Source organism: Lissotriton helveticus, chromosome 6 (genome assembly GCF_964261635.1).
Source record: "Lissotriton helveticus chromosome 6, aLisHel1.1, whole genome shotgun sequence".
NCBI classification, from domain to species: Eukaryota; Metazoa; Chordata; class Amphibia; order Caudata; family Salamandridae; genus Lissotriton; species Lissotriton helveticus.
The window spans coordinates 1821069955-1821086423 of NC_136067.1; the positions used below are offsets into that span (position 1 = coordinate 1821069955).

The window sequence follows — 16469 nt, forward strand, 5'->3', positions numbered from 1 at the left end:
ACTTCCTCACTCCGCGTCTGGTCAGTATCTTCGACTGCGGCCACCCGTTCCCCCAATCCGTCCACATCCCGGCGGAGCTCACAATACTCTCCCGCCATATCCTGTTTCAGGGTTTGGAAGTCCTCCCGCAAGGAATTGAATAGGGATTCCAGGAATGCTTTGGTTATTGGGGCTCCCTCATCTTCCCGCCCTGCGGTGTCTTTGGCTACTGCCGGGTCCGACGGGCTCTTCTCCCCCTTAGAGGCCCCTTTCGTCAGCATGTCCGTGATAGTGCAGCCACCCCTGCATGGCCCCGTCGACATGGCGAGCCAAGCACCATGTCCCCGGAGGTCCCGCTGTGAAACGGCTCCAGAAGAGATATGACGGCTCACCAGCCCACAGTTGCCCTGCACTCACCGCCGCCACGTGGGCCAGCCGTCTCCACAAGTATCACACAGCACCGCACCACTCCAAACGGGAGAGATCACAATCATGTTCGGCTAGGCCCCAAGCGTCCTAGGCCCTCGGGGAAGTCTACCGCTCTCGGGCCTCTACTCTCCTCACTGCCTGGCCATCGAGGGGAATGGGCATCCGCATCCCTCTAGTCTAAGCTCCCGGTCAGGAACCCCCCGTGTGGCGTGCTCTCTGTTGGCTTGCGGCGGTGCCCCCGTGCCACTCCTAGCTGCCACAATCCGGCTGCGACGTCCAGCGATTTGCAGCCGGATACCTCGCTGGACGGTGACCGCGAGTGGGCTCCCGAGCGGCCTGAGAAACTGCCTGAAACGATCGCCGAGTTCAATGCGGCGGATCCATGATTAGTAATGATCTACACGCCAATAGACACCGAGAAGGATTCGATGGCCAAATAACCAAGCAACCGGCTCCCCCTCAGTAATTCCAAGTGACTAATTGTATGGTGAATCACGCAAAGTAAAGCGAGCCTGATTCCTTGGAAATATATTTACAGGATTAATTTCCTGATGTGATGACAACTTGACAGAGACGAACATTAGCATTAATCAACCAATGGATTAATAGGCACTCACACCCTCCCCACGCTCCTGTCCTGAGGAAGACCTGTACAGACCCACAATTCAGGCGTCAATAGGGTCGAAACGTCGACGATACTAGACTATAGGACCAGTGGACTGAATCCAGGATACAAAAGCTAAATAATTTAGCACACTGGACTACATGATCACTGAACTTCGAAAGAACTGGCCTATTACATTAAATTGCCTTCCTTCTCCCCCTATTCTTCACTCACTTGTATATAAAACACTTCTTTTTGTACCACTTATGCACAAATTGTCACAATTCACTCACTTTCTTTTGTTGCGCCGTTTATTGTAGAGTAACATGCGAAGATTGATTTTCTTTTTATGCATTCATATTGGGTCCTGACTAAAAAACGACTTATGATTAAGTGATTAAAACCTTTATGACCCTATTCTGCTGGTTTGGATTTGTATGTACTGGTTGACTTTATGTAAATAATCTCATTTGAAGCAGAATATGATGATGTACAGGTTGTAAGATACTTCTGATTCACACATGATTTAAGGCAACTAGGTTCATACCCGACAGAACCATTGTTTATATTGAAAATACACTGCCCAGGTTCTGAGGGATACTGGGTTACCCCGTAAGAGATTTATATATTGAGTGCAGGTGGATACCTGCGAGGGTTTTACTCTCATTTATTGTTGTATTGTCTGAGTTATCAAATTATTTTTATTTGTATTTGTATTTTGTTTTTCTAAGTGATCGATTCGTACTGTCTTTCTGTATACTTGACTATGTCCGACAAAGATACCTTATCATACAGTGAGGATTATATAGCCAAACTAAGCAAGGGGCCTCCAATTTCCTTTTGGGGAATGAGAGATTACCAGCAGATGCTGGCCTTAGTGAGAAGCTAGCAAAGTTAGAACGTCTTGAGAAGAAATTGATTAGGTCACGACTACATGGTCATGTCCTAACTAAATACCTTGAAGCCAATATAATACCAAAAGGCCTTCAGGTGCGTAACGAACCAGCCATTTTTATAGACGTTCCGAAGTTCCGTGAAGGCTTTAGTTACGTAGCCAACAATTGCTCCAGGCACTGGATGGTGCTTGGAGTTGAGACGGCTATCGACTACGTGAAGAAGCTGATACAAGAAATAGCAGACCTTAAAAACGAAATTCTGGGGGATTCGGCACGCACCAATGCAAAAGAGGCATTGGAACGTGCGGAATAGCCTTAGTTGATTTCAATACCATCACATTAGGGAGGAAATTGGACAAACTTGCCAAAGACGTTAAAAACTACGACAAGAAATTAACTTACCCTTACCTCGCAGACAATTATTACCAACAAGACAGTCAGGGCTTCTTTACCAACAAAGGGAGACAAGGTCCACGTAGGTTTTATACCTTCTCTAACTCCTCCGTAGGAAGTGACTCGGACTCAGAAGCTAACAGACCCTCCACAAGTAACTCAAATACCAGGCACCTCACCATTTTTTAGGGGACGGCCAACAGAGGGGGGAAGAGAGGCGGGGGCAGACAGCAGAACTGGGATCGCCCAAGGAGATGGGGGCGGACAAGTCCGACACAAGGAACATCCAGGGTCAGGTTTTACCAACCGGAAACCCATGGGGAGATTTCAACCAGAAGGCAAACATACAGGTGGTAATACCCCACATGACTTCTTTAGACCCCACTATTGCAAAAAATCACCCTTAGTCTTAACATAATACATCCATCAGACTTTGAAACTAATCAGGCACCTTCACATGTTCTTCCACCAGATAGAGATGTTTTGTTACCATCTGTTGAAACGATCACGAATCAAACACAGATAGACCTCATTAACAACCAAGTGGCTAGACCTGTGACAATGGACTTGTGATATGGACTATGCCGGGAACTCCAAGATGGCGCCCGGCTGGGCACCCGACGATGCAACACGCAGCGGTCTAGTGGTGGAGGACGAGGGGAGAGAGAACGACGGTTATCTCAGGTGGAAGGTAGAGAGTTCATCAGGAGGAGCGCGGGACGCGGCAAGGGGGGAAACCGAAGAGAGGAGAACGAAGGAGGAGACGTCGGAAGCGTCGGAGGGTCCCCAGAAGCGAGAGGAGAAGACCAGAACCCCAAAGTACACCGCGCTAGTATCCGGTGATTCCCTGAAGGCACAGGACGCCGAGATACCGACTGCTACGGTCACCAGGGACCGTAGCCCCAGGCGAGTAACGGGAAAAGAAGGGTGGAAACAGAGGTTGGAGGCAAAGGGGTGGTGGGGGTTTTGGCGCAAATAAGTGCATGTTATGATTCTCACCCTCCTTGTCATCTCCATTCAGTCAACCCCACTACCCTCCTTACCTCACTTGTGGTGAACCTAGAAAGCTGGTGAAGGGGAGCACCTTAGAGAATATAAATAAGTAGAACAGATAAGTGACTGTAGTGTCCTTTTCTCTTCTCGGTTTGCCTTGCCTCTGGGGAAATACCGGCCTGAGTAGAAGAGTGGAACCAGCCTGGACAACGAACTTTGCTCATCCTGAAAGACTGTGATTTAGAACAAGGAAACTACTGGATAAAGTGGTTTATTCTGCGTGGCGAACCTTGCTGCACTCCAACTGTCTGTTCTGAAATAAATAGCCAATTCTACTTAATTTATAGAGAACCGTGTCTCAATACAAGGCCATAAGCTCATACTTTATCTATCTCACTTGGGTTAAAGTGGAAAAACCATCACAGTGGTGTCAGAAGTGGGATACTGTCGTCTGAAACAAGATGACGCAGCCTGTAACAGTACAGGAGATGATAACCCAATTGGCAGAGGGACAGAGACATTTGCAATTGGTATTTGAACAGCAGAATGAAAATGCCCGAAAAGAAAGAGAGTCTTTTCAAACCCCGATGAAAGAACAGGCTGCTCTACTAACTAATAACCAAAAAGTGCAGGATACAGCCATTCTTCGACTCACGGATGTAATTTCTAATACTCGCGTACAACCCAACATACCCGGCAGTGTGTTACAGAAGTTTCAGGAAGGAGAGGATCCTGATTTCTTCTTTACCAACTTTGAGCGAGTAGCTGCCACTGCTACGTGGCCCCCTGAGCGGTGGGGCCAATATATAGCACCCCTCCTTTCGGGAGAATTACAGGCAGCATATCAAGCAGCTAACCCAGCTGGAGTGACCCCCTATCAGGACATAAAGAAAGCAATATTAGAAAGATTGGGTTGTGACCATGAGTATTATCGGTCCCGCTTTCGAAAAGAAAAGTGGGTTACCGGAGATAATCCCCGAGCCTTGTATTATCGAGTCCGAGACCTGGGAAATCGGTGGTTGAAACCACATGCTTCCTCAATGGAAGAGGTCACTGAACACATCTACCTCGAGCAATATCTGGAAGCCTTGCCCCCAAATACCAGAGCGTGGTTAAAGCAGCATCCAGGACTGACCACTCAATCAGCCATTAGCTGGCTTGTGCATACCATCGGTCCCCAGATTTTAAGGCTCCCCCGGGCCGAGCACCTATTGTTTTTCCCAAACCTACCCCGAGAACCTCCATTGAGAGCGGAGAGAAACGTCCCATTTTTACTCCCAAAATCAGTCCAAAACCCTTTCCAAAAGTTAATAATGCAGTTAACATGAGCCCCCAATGTTTCAGATGTGCCGAGTGGGGACACATTTCACGTAATTGTCCGTTGAATAATGACGGTACCGAACCCATGGAGGTGGGGTGGACCCGCGGCAGAGTACTAGTCACTGGGGTCCCTAGAAAAAGATACAAAAAGACCATTCGCCTTAATGGTAAAACCATTGAAGCCCTATTGGACACCGGTTGCCATCAAACCGTAGTAGTGCAAGATTTAGTACCCTTACAATCTATTTGTGAGGAAGAAACAGTCTTAGTTTCTTGCGTACATGGGGACGTTAAAGAGTATCCTTTAGCAGAGGTAATGTTGGAAATAGATGGAGATCCCCAAGTAAGGAAGGTGGGAGTGGTTCCCACATTACCCGAAACTATTCTGTTAGGTACTGACCTACCCAAGTTTAATGAGTATCTGGTGGCGGTATCCAATCAAGAGGTAGGACCGGAATGGTTACAGGAAGCTCCATTTTCCAGTGAAAATATAACTAGTCCCCAAGATAGAGAAAAGAAATCTAAAAATGAAAAGAGAAGAAACAAAGAAAGATATACTTCTGCCTGTCAAAATTTTGCCTCATGTCTGCTCTCTTCTCCAGAACATGGAAATTCTCCGGCTCGGAGTTTTCGTGCAGACCAGAAGGACGACAGTACTCTCACGAATGCCTGGAGTCAAGTGCAGGAGTTTGAAGCAGAAAAGGTAGGACCTTATTTCTTTGTAAAAAGCGGATTGTTGTACAGAGTCAGTGAAGGAAAAGGAGTTAAGACGGAGCAGTTACTGGTACCCATGGCCTTCAGAGAGCAGGTACTGCAGTTAGCTCATAACCAGGCAGGGGGGGACACTATGGACAGGAGATGACATTGAGGTACTTGTTAGAGAAGTTCTATTGGCCAGGGGTGTATCGAGAGACCGCAAGATTTTGTGCCACTTGTCCCCAGTGTCAGTTAGTTAACCCCTCCACAGACAAAAGAGTACCTTTACAACCATTACCCATTATTGATGTTCCATTTCAACGGGTCGGGATGGATCTAGAGGGTCCTCTACTTCCATCTGCTAGGGGGCACCAGTACATACTAGTCCTGGTAGATTACGCCACAAGATACCCTGGGGCCATTCCTCTTACAAGTATGACTACAATGGCAGTCGCCCAAGCTATGGTGTCTTTCTTTTCTCGAGTAGGATTTCCTGCAGAGTTGTTGACAGATCAGGGCACTCCTTTCATGGCTAAGCTAATGAAGGAGGTATGTAAGGTTCTAGGCATTCAGCAAATTCGGACGGCAGTATATCACCCCCAGACAGATGGGCTAGTAGAAAGGTACAATAAGACGATTAAAACTATACTCAAGAAGCTAATAGGAGAATCAGGAAAAGATTGGGACCGAAAGTTGCCCTTAGTGTTATTTGCAATTCGAACACATGAACAAAAGTCCACTGGTTTTTTCCCCGTTTGAACTCTTGTTTGGGAGAAAGCCCGCACGCTATTAGATATGGCGGCAGAACAGTGGACCGAGGAGGAAGATGAGGGCAAACCTTTATTGGGTTACATACAAACTTTGAAAGAGACCTTAGCTACATTGTGGGACACAGTTCACCAGAACATGGAAAAGGCACAAGATAGACAGAAAACCCAGTACGACCGCTCTGCCCACATGAGGGAGTTAGCAGTAGGAGACAAGGTTCTAATACTCCTTCCCTCCTCAGATAAGAAATTGTTGGCAACATGGCAGGGACCCTATACTGTAGTCCAGAAAGTAACTCCAGTTTCTTACAGGGTAGCTGTGCCTCATACCAATACAATAGGGCAAACTTATCACATTAACTTGCTCAAGAAATGAGAAGAACCCGATGTTATCAATACGGACCAGAGACCAGTCCAAACAATCAGTCAGGTGACTATTCATAAAAAGCTAGACTCACCCCAAAGCTTTAAAGTCATTGGAAAAGACGAAAAACCAACCATGGGACCTAAACTGTCTATTGAACAAAAGCAACAGTTAGAACAACTGTTGAACCAGTACCAAGGGCTTAGTTCAGGCAACCCGGGGTTGACATCTTTAGTCACTCATGACATCATCACTCCCCCGGGAAGGGTGGTGAATATCAAACCGTACCGTATTCCTGAGGCTAGGAGAGAGGCAGTTGAACAGGAAGTGGAAAAAATGTTACAAGCTGGTATAATCGAACCATCCAAGAGTAACTGGCGTTCTCCCATTGTGTTAGTGCCCAAACCGGATGGAAGCATCCGTTTTTGCATAGACTTCCGCCAAGTGAATGCTAACTCTAAATTCGACAATTATCCCATGCCCAGAGTAGATGAATTGATAGAGAGACTGGGAACGGCTAGGGTCATGTCTACTATCGACTTGACCAAAGGTTATTGGCAAATACCCCTAACCCAACCGGCTCAGGAGAAGACAGCCTTCTCGACCCCCTCCGGGTTATATCAGTTTAGAGTCATGCTGTTTGGACTACACGGGGCTCCAGCTACTTTTCAGAGACTGATGGATGTTTTACTACGAACACACCAGAAATATGCCGTTACATATTTGGATGATATCGTAGTGTACAGCCCAGACTGGGAGACACATTTGGAACACCGTAGGAACTTATTTGACACTTTGACTCAGGCAGGACTCACTATGAACCCAAAGAAAACCACACTGGGGACACATCAAATTGATTATTTGGGATACACTATCAGTGAGGGAACCCCTGAAACCCCAAATAAACAAGTTAGAAGCCATTCAAAAGATTCCTACACCTACCACTCGAAGAGAAGTGAGGGCTTTTCTGGGATTAGTGGGGTATTACAGAAGATGTATTCCCCAATTGTCAGAGGTAGCAAGCCCCCTCACAGATCTGTTAAGAAACAAACCCTCCAGGGCCAAGATTCAATGGGGTCAAGCACAAGAAAAGAGTTTTGAGACTTTAAAAGCCCTATTATGTCAAGCTCCAATATGAACCTGTCCTGATTATAAGAAATCGTTTGTTCTCCAAACTGATGCCTCAGACAGAGGGTTAGGAGCAGTCTTATCACAACCGGATTCCCAAGGACTGCTTAAACCAGTGCTATTCTTAAGTCGAAAACTATTTCCAAGAGAAACCCGATATGCCACAATGGAAAAAGAATGTCTTGCCATTAAGTGGGCCATGGAATCATTGCAGTGCTATTTGTTAGGACGCACGTTCTTCCTGGTAACAGATCATGCCCCATTGACATGGTTAGCCACTAACAAGGACACCAATGCTAAGGTTTTACGCTGGTTCCTGGCCTTACAACCTTTTTCATTTCAGACTTTGCACATGCCCGGAAAATTACAAGGAAATGTGGACTACCTATCCAGGTTCCCTGTTTCAGAATGGCCCGACCGTCCATTCCAAGAAGAGAGGCAATGTGATGTGGACTACGCCGGGAACTCCAAGATGGCGCCCGGCTGGGCGCCCGACAATGCAACACGCAGCGGTCTAGTGGTGGAGGACGAGGGGAGAGAGAACGACGGTTATCTCAGGTGGAAGGGAGAGAGTTCATCAGGAGGAGCGCGGGACGCGGCAAGGGGGGAAACCGAAGAGAGGAGAACGAAGGAGGAGACGTCGGAAGTGTCGTAGGGTCCCCAGAAGCGAGAGGAGAAGACCAGAACCCCAAAGTACACCGCCCTAGTATCCGGTGATTCCCTGAAGGCACAGGACGCCGAGATACCGACTGCTACGGTCACCAGGGACCGTAGCCCCAGGCGAGTAACGGGAAAAGAAGGGTGGAAACAGAGGTTGGAGGCAAAGGGGTGGTGGGGGTTTTGGCGCAAATAAGTGCATGTTATGATTCTCACCCTCCTTGTCATCTCCATTCAGTCAACCCCACTACCTTCCTTACCTCACTTGTGGTGAACCTAGAAAGCTGGTGAATGGGAGCACCTTAGAGAATATAAATAAGTAGAACAGATAAGTGACTGTAGTGTCCTTTTCTCTTCTCGGTTTGCCTTGCCTCTGGGGAAATACCGGCCTGAGTAGAAGAGTGGAACCAGCCTGGACAACGAACTTTGCTCATCCTGAAAGACTGTGATTTAGAACAAGGAAACTACTGGATAAAGTGGTTTATTCTGCGTGGCGAACCTTGCTGCACTCCAACTGTCTGTTCTGAAATAAATAGCCAATTCTACTTAATTTATAGAGAACCGTGTCTCAATACAAGACCATAAGCTCATACTTTATCTATCTCACTTGGGTTAAAGTGGAAAAACCATCACAGGACGCTAACGACATGGACCAAATAAATATAGCGAACAACGGAATTACTGTGACTCCAGCTGAGATGAATGCACCAACTACCACAATACTAATGGAGCCATTATCACACTTGAACCCGGTGATTAATTTATCAAACCACAATCTGACAGATGTGGAGAAAGACAGTTTATTCAAGGGGTTGTCATTTGTACCTACGGCTTTCCCAGATTCATTCCAGACCAAACTGGAACTTCAAAGATTTTTTCGAAAAATAAGATTAAGATATTTCTTTGCGAACAATAGCTCTACGCAAGCACAAGCGGCTACAGCCTTTAGACCAATATCTACATTCACACCGGCCTCCTTTATGATGAGCGAACGGATATTGGCCTTTGAGAAAATAGTCTTGGAAGAAACCATGCAGTTGATGAAAGAAAAGAAATACATCAAATACAATGTGAGCAAAGAAGAAAAAGAAGCATTACAAGAACTCGCAGGAAATGAGGCTATAGTCATAAAGGCAGCGGATAAAGGGGGAGCAATCGTAGTACAGGATACGCAGGATTGAATATTGTGAGATAGAACAACAGCTCCAAGTACAGGAAAGCTACAAGAAGATCTCCAGAGACCCTACATCAGAAATAAAGGCACTGATCAAAGCAGTAACCAAATCTGGAATCGACAAAGGTCTCCTGAGTCAACACGAACATGATTTCCTGAACCAACAGGACCCGAGGATTCCAACGATATACACACTACCCAAAGTACACAAAAGACTGGAAAAACCACCGGGCAGGCCGATAGTCTCGGGCTGTGGCTCAATTCTGGAGCCCTTAAATAAGTTTATTGACCATTTTCTGCAGCCTTGGGTGCCGACTACAAAATCCTATGTGCGAGACAGTCTCCATATCATCCAGTTACTAGAAGGCCAAGCATTTAATGGAGAAAAACAGACTCTGGTCACATTGGACGTGTCATCTCTATATACATCGATTCCTCAAGATGCCGCGATAGAAATCATCAGAACCACTCTTGAAAGGAGAGACAGACCACACTGGATTCCAACTGAATTTTTGATTGAACAGTTAGAAATCGCGATGAGAAAAAACTATTTTATTTCAAAAGAGAATTCTACTACCAGTGCAAAGACGTTGCCATGGGGGTTACTTATGCCCCAAGCCTGGCAAATATATTCATGGATGGATATGAGGAAGAATTTCTATATGACTTGACAAATCCCTATCTTGATAAAATTGATGTATGGAAAAGATACATCGATGATGTTCTGATGATCTGGTCGGGCAATGAAGCAGAGCTGAATGAGTTCCATACCTGGTTGAACAACAGAAGCGTTGATATTCAATTTACGATGACCCACAGCAGTGAAACCATTGACTTTTTAGATCTCACATTTAGAGCAGAGAATGGACGACTTTACACCGATCTATATCGGAAACCTATGGAGAGAAATACTCTCTTGATGTATGACTCTCAACATCCCAGGAATCTAAGGGATAATCTGCCCTACGGGCAGTACCTTAGACTAAGAAGGAATTGCTACCAGAGGAAAGACTTCTTCCGTGAAGCAGACAACCTAACGATCAGATTGAAGGAGCGGGGTTATCCATCGGGCCTGCTCAAATGTGCCAAGAAACGTGCATGGTACCAACCACGTGACCTACTTCTAGAGACCAAGGAGAAACCAGAGGGAACTAAAGGTATGGTGTGTGTGACCACATACCACGCAAGGAGTTCAGGTATCAAGAAAATTGTACAAAAATGCTGGAAGCTAGTGGCAACGGAATTACAAATGGAGGAACAACCAATGTTTGCCTTCAAGCGAGGAAGGAACATAAAAGACTCAGTTGTCAGGGCTTTCCTTGAACCCCCGAAGTAATTAGACCTAAGAGGCATGCTCAACCTCCACCCGGTGGTGGGCCATCACAAATGTGGGAATTGTAAAGAGTGTGATTTTTGTCTAGAGGGATCTAGCTTCACCCATAACACTAAAACATATCGGCAAACGCAATTCACGAACTGTAACAGTACCCATGTGATTTACGCCATCATTTGTCCATGCACATTGGTCTATGTGAGGCAGACAATGCAGAAAGTGAAAACAAGAATTATGCAACACATGAGCAGGATTAGATGCAACACAGTGGGGTCTCCATTAGTTGAGCATTATAACACTCATGGACACAAACCAGAAGACATTGAATGGAGGGTATTGGAGAAGGTAACCATAGGCAATAGAGGTGGTTCCTTATCCAAATCGCTCAATTACAAGGAGTGCAGATGGATACATTCCTTAGACACCGTACAGCGAGGGCTTAACGAGAGGGAGGAGACAGCTACACAGATGGGCCAATTGTGACATACCTGTCCCTTCCTCTGACATCCCCGTCTGATTGTTTACCATGAAAAGATTGTGGCATTGTCAAGTGACTGCACCAATACTACTATGTAGGTTCCATGAATATACTTACGGCTCATGATACAACATAATTTCTAGTATTGGGGTTGATATATTTGTCAATTTACTGTATTTGTACATTTGCACTTATTTATACGCGGGCATCATTGCTCACCATTGACGGTTTAGAATGCCTTAGAAATAATATGCATATATTTTTCCACGTGATTGACATGTACTAACGAGATGAATATGAATGTACTTAACAATGCACCATTCAGAGCACATGATTCTATAATGTTGTTTAGAATGTTGTAAATACGGAAAAATTTTCACAATCCCGCTTATAGTTGGCAAATTATATCTTAACATCATTACAACTTATGTTTCCCCGAGTATTTTCAAAGATAGGAACCATGCCATAGGTATATTTAGAATCCTAGCAAGGCACGTACCAAAATCCCTAGCCTCATTGAGAAACGCCTAATTCTACAAAACGGTATGACGTCATGCCACCAGACGCCTGTTTGGATACGTGGCGTCAAGTTACCTAGCAACCAGGCTGCGTCCTCGAGGCGATTTGGCTGGTATATACCGGCTTTTGAATCATCCGGTGCTTCATTGCAGCTGGATACCTCACTGGACGGTGACCGCGAGTGGGTTCCCGAGCGGCCTGAGAACCTGCCTGAAACGGTGAGTGCGGGGTGCCCTTAACGCTTCCGAGAAAAGTGAATTGATCGTCTGATCCAGATGACAATTGGAGGCACGTTTACTGACGGCAGCCTGTCCTTTATACTTATTTCAGATCGCCGAGTTCAATGCGGCGGATCCATGATTAGTAATGATCTACACGCCAATAAACACCGAGAAGGATTCGGTAAGTCTATACGGAATAGAGAAAGTCCAATTTTAAAGATATCAGCCCAATTATATGCCTGCACTAAGAAATGTAATATTAAAATATTATAGTAACGGTTACCCATCTTATTTGCAGATGGCCAAATAACCAAGCAACCGGCTCCCCCTCAGTAATTCCAAGTGACTAATTGTATGGTGAATCACGCAAAGTAAAGCGAGCCTGATTCCTTGAAAATATACTTACAGGGTGAGTGTGTGATAGTGAAGCCAAAGGCCACTTACTGAACTTTGAATGTTAGGTAGAAGACTCGTCCTGTAATCTATATTATAACCCACAGATTAATTTCCTGATGTGATGACAACTTTACAGAGACGTCCTTAGCATTAATCAACCAATGGATTAATAGGTGAGTCGCTTATCACCTCATCGCATCTTGCGATTTTAAATGTATATATTCTTTAACAAATACCGATTACAAATCCAAACCCTGACGGTTTTTCCATCCTATCAACAGGCGCTCACACCCTCCCCACGCTCCTGTCCTGAGGAAGACCCGTACAGACCCACAATTCAGGCGTCAATAGGGTCGAAATGTCGACGATACTAGACTATAGGACCAGTGGACTGAATCCAGGATACAAAAGCTAAATAATTTAGCACACTGGACTACATGATCACTGAACTTCGAAAGAACTGGCCTATTAAATTAAATTGCCTTCCTTCTCCCCCTATTCTTCACTCACTTGTATATAAATCACTTCTTTTTGTACCACTTATGCACAAATTGTCACAATTCACTCACTTTCTTTTGTTGCGCCGTTTATTGTAAAGTAACATGCGAAGATTGATTTTCTTTTTATGCATTCATATTGGGTCCTGACTAAAAAACGACTTATGATTAAGTGATTAAAACCTTTATGACCCTATTCTGCTGGTTTGGATTTGTATGTATTGGTTGACTTTATGTAAATAATCTCATTTGAAGCAGAATATGATGATGTACAGGTTGTAAGATACTTCGGATTCACACATGATTTAAGGCAACTAGGTTCATACCCGACAGAACCCTAATCATAAGACTGTAAGTTTGTTGCAGGATCAGCACATTATTTATTTCCTCCACCCTCGATCTCTGATTAATGCCATTATAGCAGGGCTTTAAGTGGGGCCGGGTCCTGCCGGTGTTCAGCACTGGCAGTTCTTAAAAGCAGGCAACAAGATGGGTTCCTATTGGGCTCTCCATTTTCACCCTCAAACTCAAAATCTTAACTCTGCAGCAGTTCACTGAAATCCATATATTACATAAATTAGCATCTTAATATTCATACATCAAAAATTCATACGTCAAAATTCATCAATATCATCGGATTTGCAGGAATTATAATTTAACATGAAACACTTAATCAAGAATTCCCCAAGCTAACAAATCAGAAACTACATTTCAAGTCCAACGAGATAAAACACCTATTGTCTTAAAACATCGTCCATTGCCCCATATTCCCTTCAATTTTAAACATTTCTCAGATCATACATTCCTAAAATATGAACCTAGTAAAAACATATTTCAAAAGTGTAACTTGATCCTAAATAGTTTACTTAGATCCCGAAAACTATTCTAAATGAAATGTAGTGCTACTAACTTTTCCCCGAGAGTCCTAAAAGCCGGGATACCACTGATGATAGATTCCAATACCAATTCTGCGAATTAAGTATCCCCATTGAAAAACTCCGCTAAGATCTTATCGATCTTTTTCAGCCATCCGTTCGTAAGGCATACGCTTGTTCACTTCTTTTAACCTGTGCCATTTTCCAGATCCATTCATATTTTGATGGTATTAAATCCGATCGCCATCTTTGAAGTAGAAGTGATCTGGCAACTGCCTTTGCAATATAAAGGAGTTTAATCGTTTTGTCAGATAGGCTGAGGTCTGAATCATAACCAAGCTCTATCAACAGAGCATTTGGGCCCACTTATTAATATACATTCTGATGTTAATTAATCAAAAATGTCGAACTAAAATTTCTGGATCAGGGTGCACTGTAATATTATATGCGTCCAATTGGCAGAAGGGTGATTGTGGCACCGAAAACACTGCCCCGATTGATTTGGATAGGCCTTAGCTATAAAGCTCGGAGTTCTATACAGTAGCCACTTACTAAAGAATAGCATCCTTTGCCAATTGGCCCCTCTGACCGTGCTGAAATTTAATTTATTAATTACAGTTCACTGTTTTGATGTAACTTTTATTGTTTTGCAGTTCTGTATTGCTAAACTTGAAGTGCTTTACATGAGCACCAACATGGACAACTTCATTTATATTTCGGTAGGCACCTACGATTAAGGGATTTGCCCAGATTTGCCCAGAAACACAGGATGTTGAGCCAACGCTGAGACTCCAACCTGCTTCCACAGCTCCAAAGTTGACAGCTCTAGCCATTACGCCACAACCTATCGCTCAAGAACTAAAGCATTTTCAATATTATGTACAACAAAGCCATAGTTGTATGTATGCATGTAGTATATTTATCTTATGCAACTAACAACCTTTGACAAAGCCAATAGTCCTGGCTTGTTGTAAGTGTAATGTTACTTATGTGGAAGCAATAACAGAAGCAACAAAACACCAGTCGGGCGGCACATTATGCTGAGCACAGAATTTTAGCATAAATGTTTAAGCCACACCCTTAATTATATCGGCCAAACCCCTTTGAGAGACCCCCCCCCAGTTTTTGCATCCCACTTAAAGCCCTGCATAAAAGCAATAGTTTAACTTATAGCTGAAACCCTACGCCGCCATCAATAACATGCTGAGTTACTTCAAGTCAACAAGCATTCAGTCAACTCACTCCTCATTCTCACCCTTCACTTTCAGGTTCACCCTGCACTCACAGCGATCACAATGCACTCACACTGATCACCATGCACTCACACTATTCACCCGCTGACCCTGCACTCTCAGCGATCACAATGTACTCACATTGATCACCATGCACTCACACCATTCACCCACTCACCCGGCACTCAATGTGATCACTCTGCACTCGCAATGCACTTGCGTTGTTCACCCTATACCTCACCCTGCAGTCACACGAGCCCCCTACTCACCCTGCACTCATGTGGCACTTCACTCATCTGTCCCCCTTACAGCTCAATCAGCAATCTCACTCAAACAAGCCCATCACTAACCATGCATTAATTCGTCCCACTTTGCACTTACATCGGCACCCAAATTCATATGGTCACCTCACTCACCCTGCAGTCACTCCTCTTACCCTACTCTCACAATGTTGCATTGCTCACCGTGCACTCACATGGGAACTCCTGCCACACACACAGGACAGAGGGTTAATGTGCCTGCTACAAAGAACGTGTACCATGCAGATCATAGAACTGAGTGAGAGTAAAATATGAGTAGTGCTATAAAAAAATTGAAATGTTTGTCAGAAAGGTGCTATAGAGAGATAAGGTGCATTGTTGGTGAGTGGTTGTTAGGGAATTCATGGAGAAGGTGGAAATGGGGTAGGGTTTGCCAAAAAAGGCTTTTGCACCGTGTGGGACCAGTGGCAGGGCCAGCCCTGGCTGGGAGTGTTAGCCCCCCCGCCCCCGAGTTCAGGTCTAGTTGCGCCCCTGCCACCCACTATGTGTGTTATGCCCCCCTCTGCCCAAGGGCTGCATACCATTAGTGTACTACTAGGGCATGCCCCCTCGTCATAGCTAAGTGCATTGGCGTTCTTGGGTACGTGCTTAATTTCGTGTTCTGCAGTAAAGTACAGCAGTACTTTAAGACATTTTCAGTCAGATTGCAGCTAAGGTGACCAGTTCGGGGGTTTCTCGCCAATCTTGTTTGAGCTCATTAATGGCACTGCAAAGTTGTCAGCTGATCCCGGATTGATTTCAGCACTCCATGGCTCTTCGAGCTATGGTATCCTCGAATGACCACCTGAAATGCCTCCCACAGAAGGCTCACTTCTGGATCTGGCCAGAGTTAAATTTGAAGTATTCCAGGATTTCTTTGCACTGCTCTGTGCTTATCAGCTTGTCTTTTAATGTATGTGGCTGTAGGTGCTAGTGTAGATGCCAGACTTTTGCTTCCGGGATGCTTAACTGCAGCAGCATTGGTGCATGATCTAGGGTGCGAGCAAAGTGGTGTATTCCAAGGGCCCATGTACTAATATCAGCAGACGTCAACCAGTATTCTAATCTGGACCACATACCATGTACAGAGGATACAAATGTGCCTTCATCCAGCTCAGGGTGAAGTGTGTGCCAAATGTCTGTGAGCGCTGATCTGTTGCAATTGAACAGAGAATCATGGATGCAGCCAATGTGCGCCTCCTTTCGGTATGTGACTTAT

General features: G+C 44.9%; 1 pseudogene; it reads left to right on the forward strand.

Annotated features, from left to right (window-relative positions):
* Window positions 1-3755: 3755 nt before the first annotated feature.
* On the forward strand, window positions 3756-5476 carry LOC144762890 (uncharacterized; annotated as a pseudogene).
* The last annotated feature ends 10993 nt before the right edge of the window (window positions 5477-16469 follow it).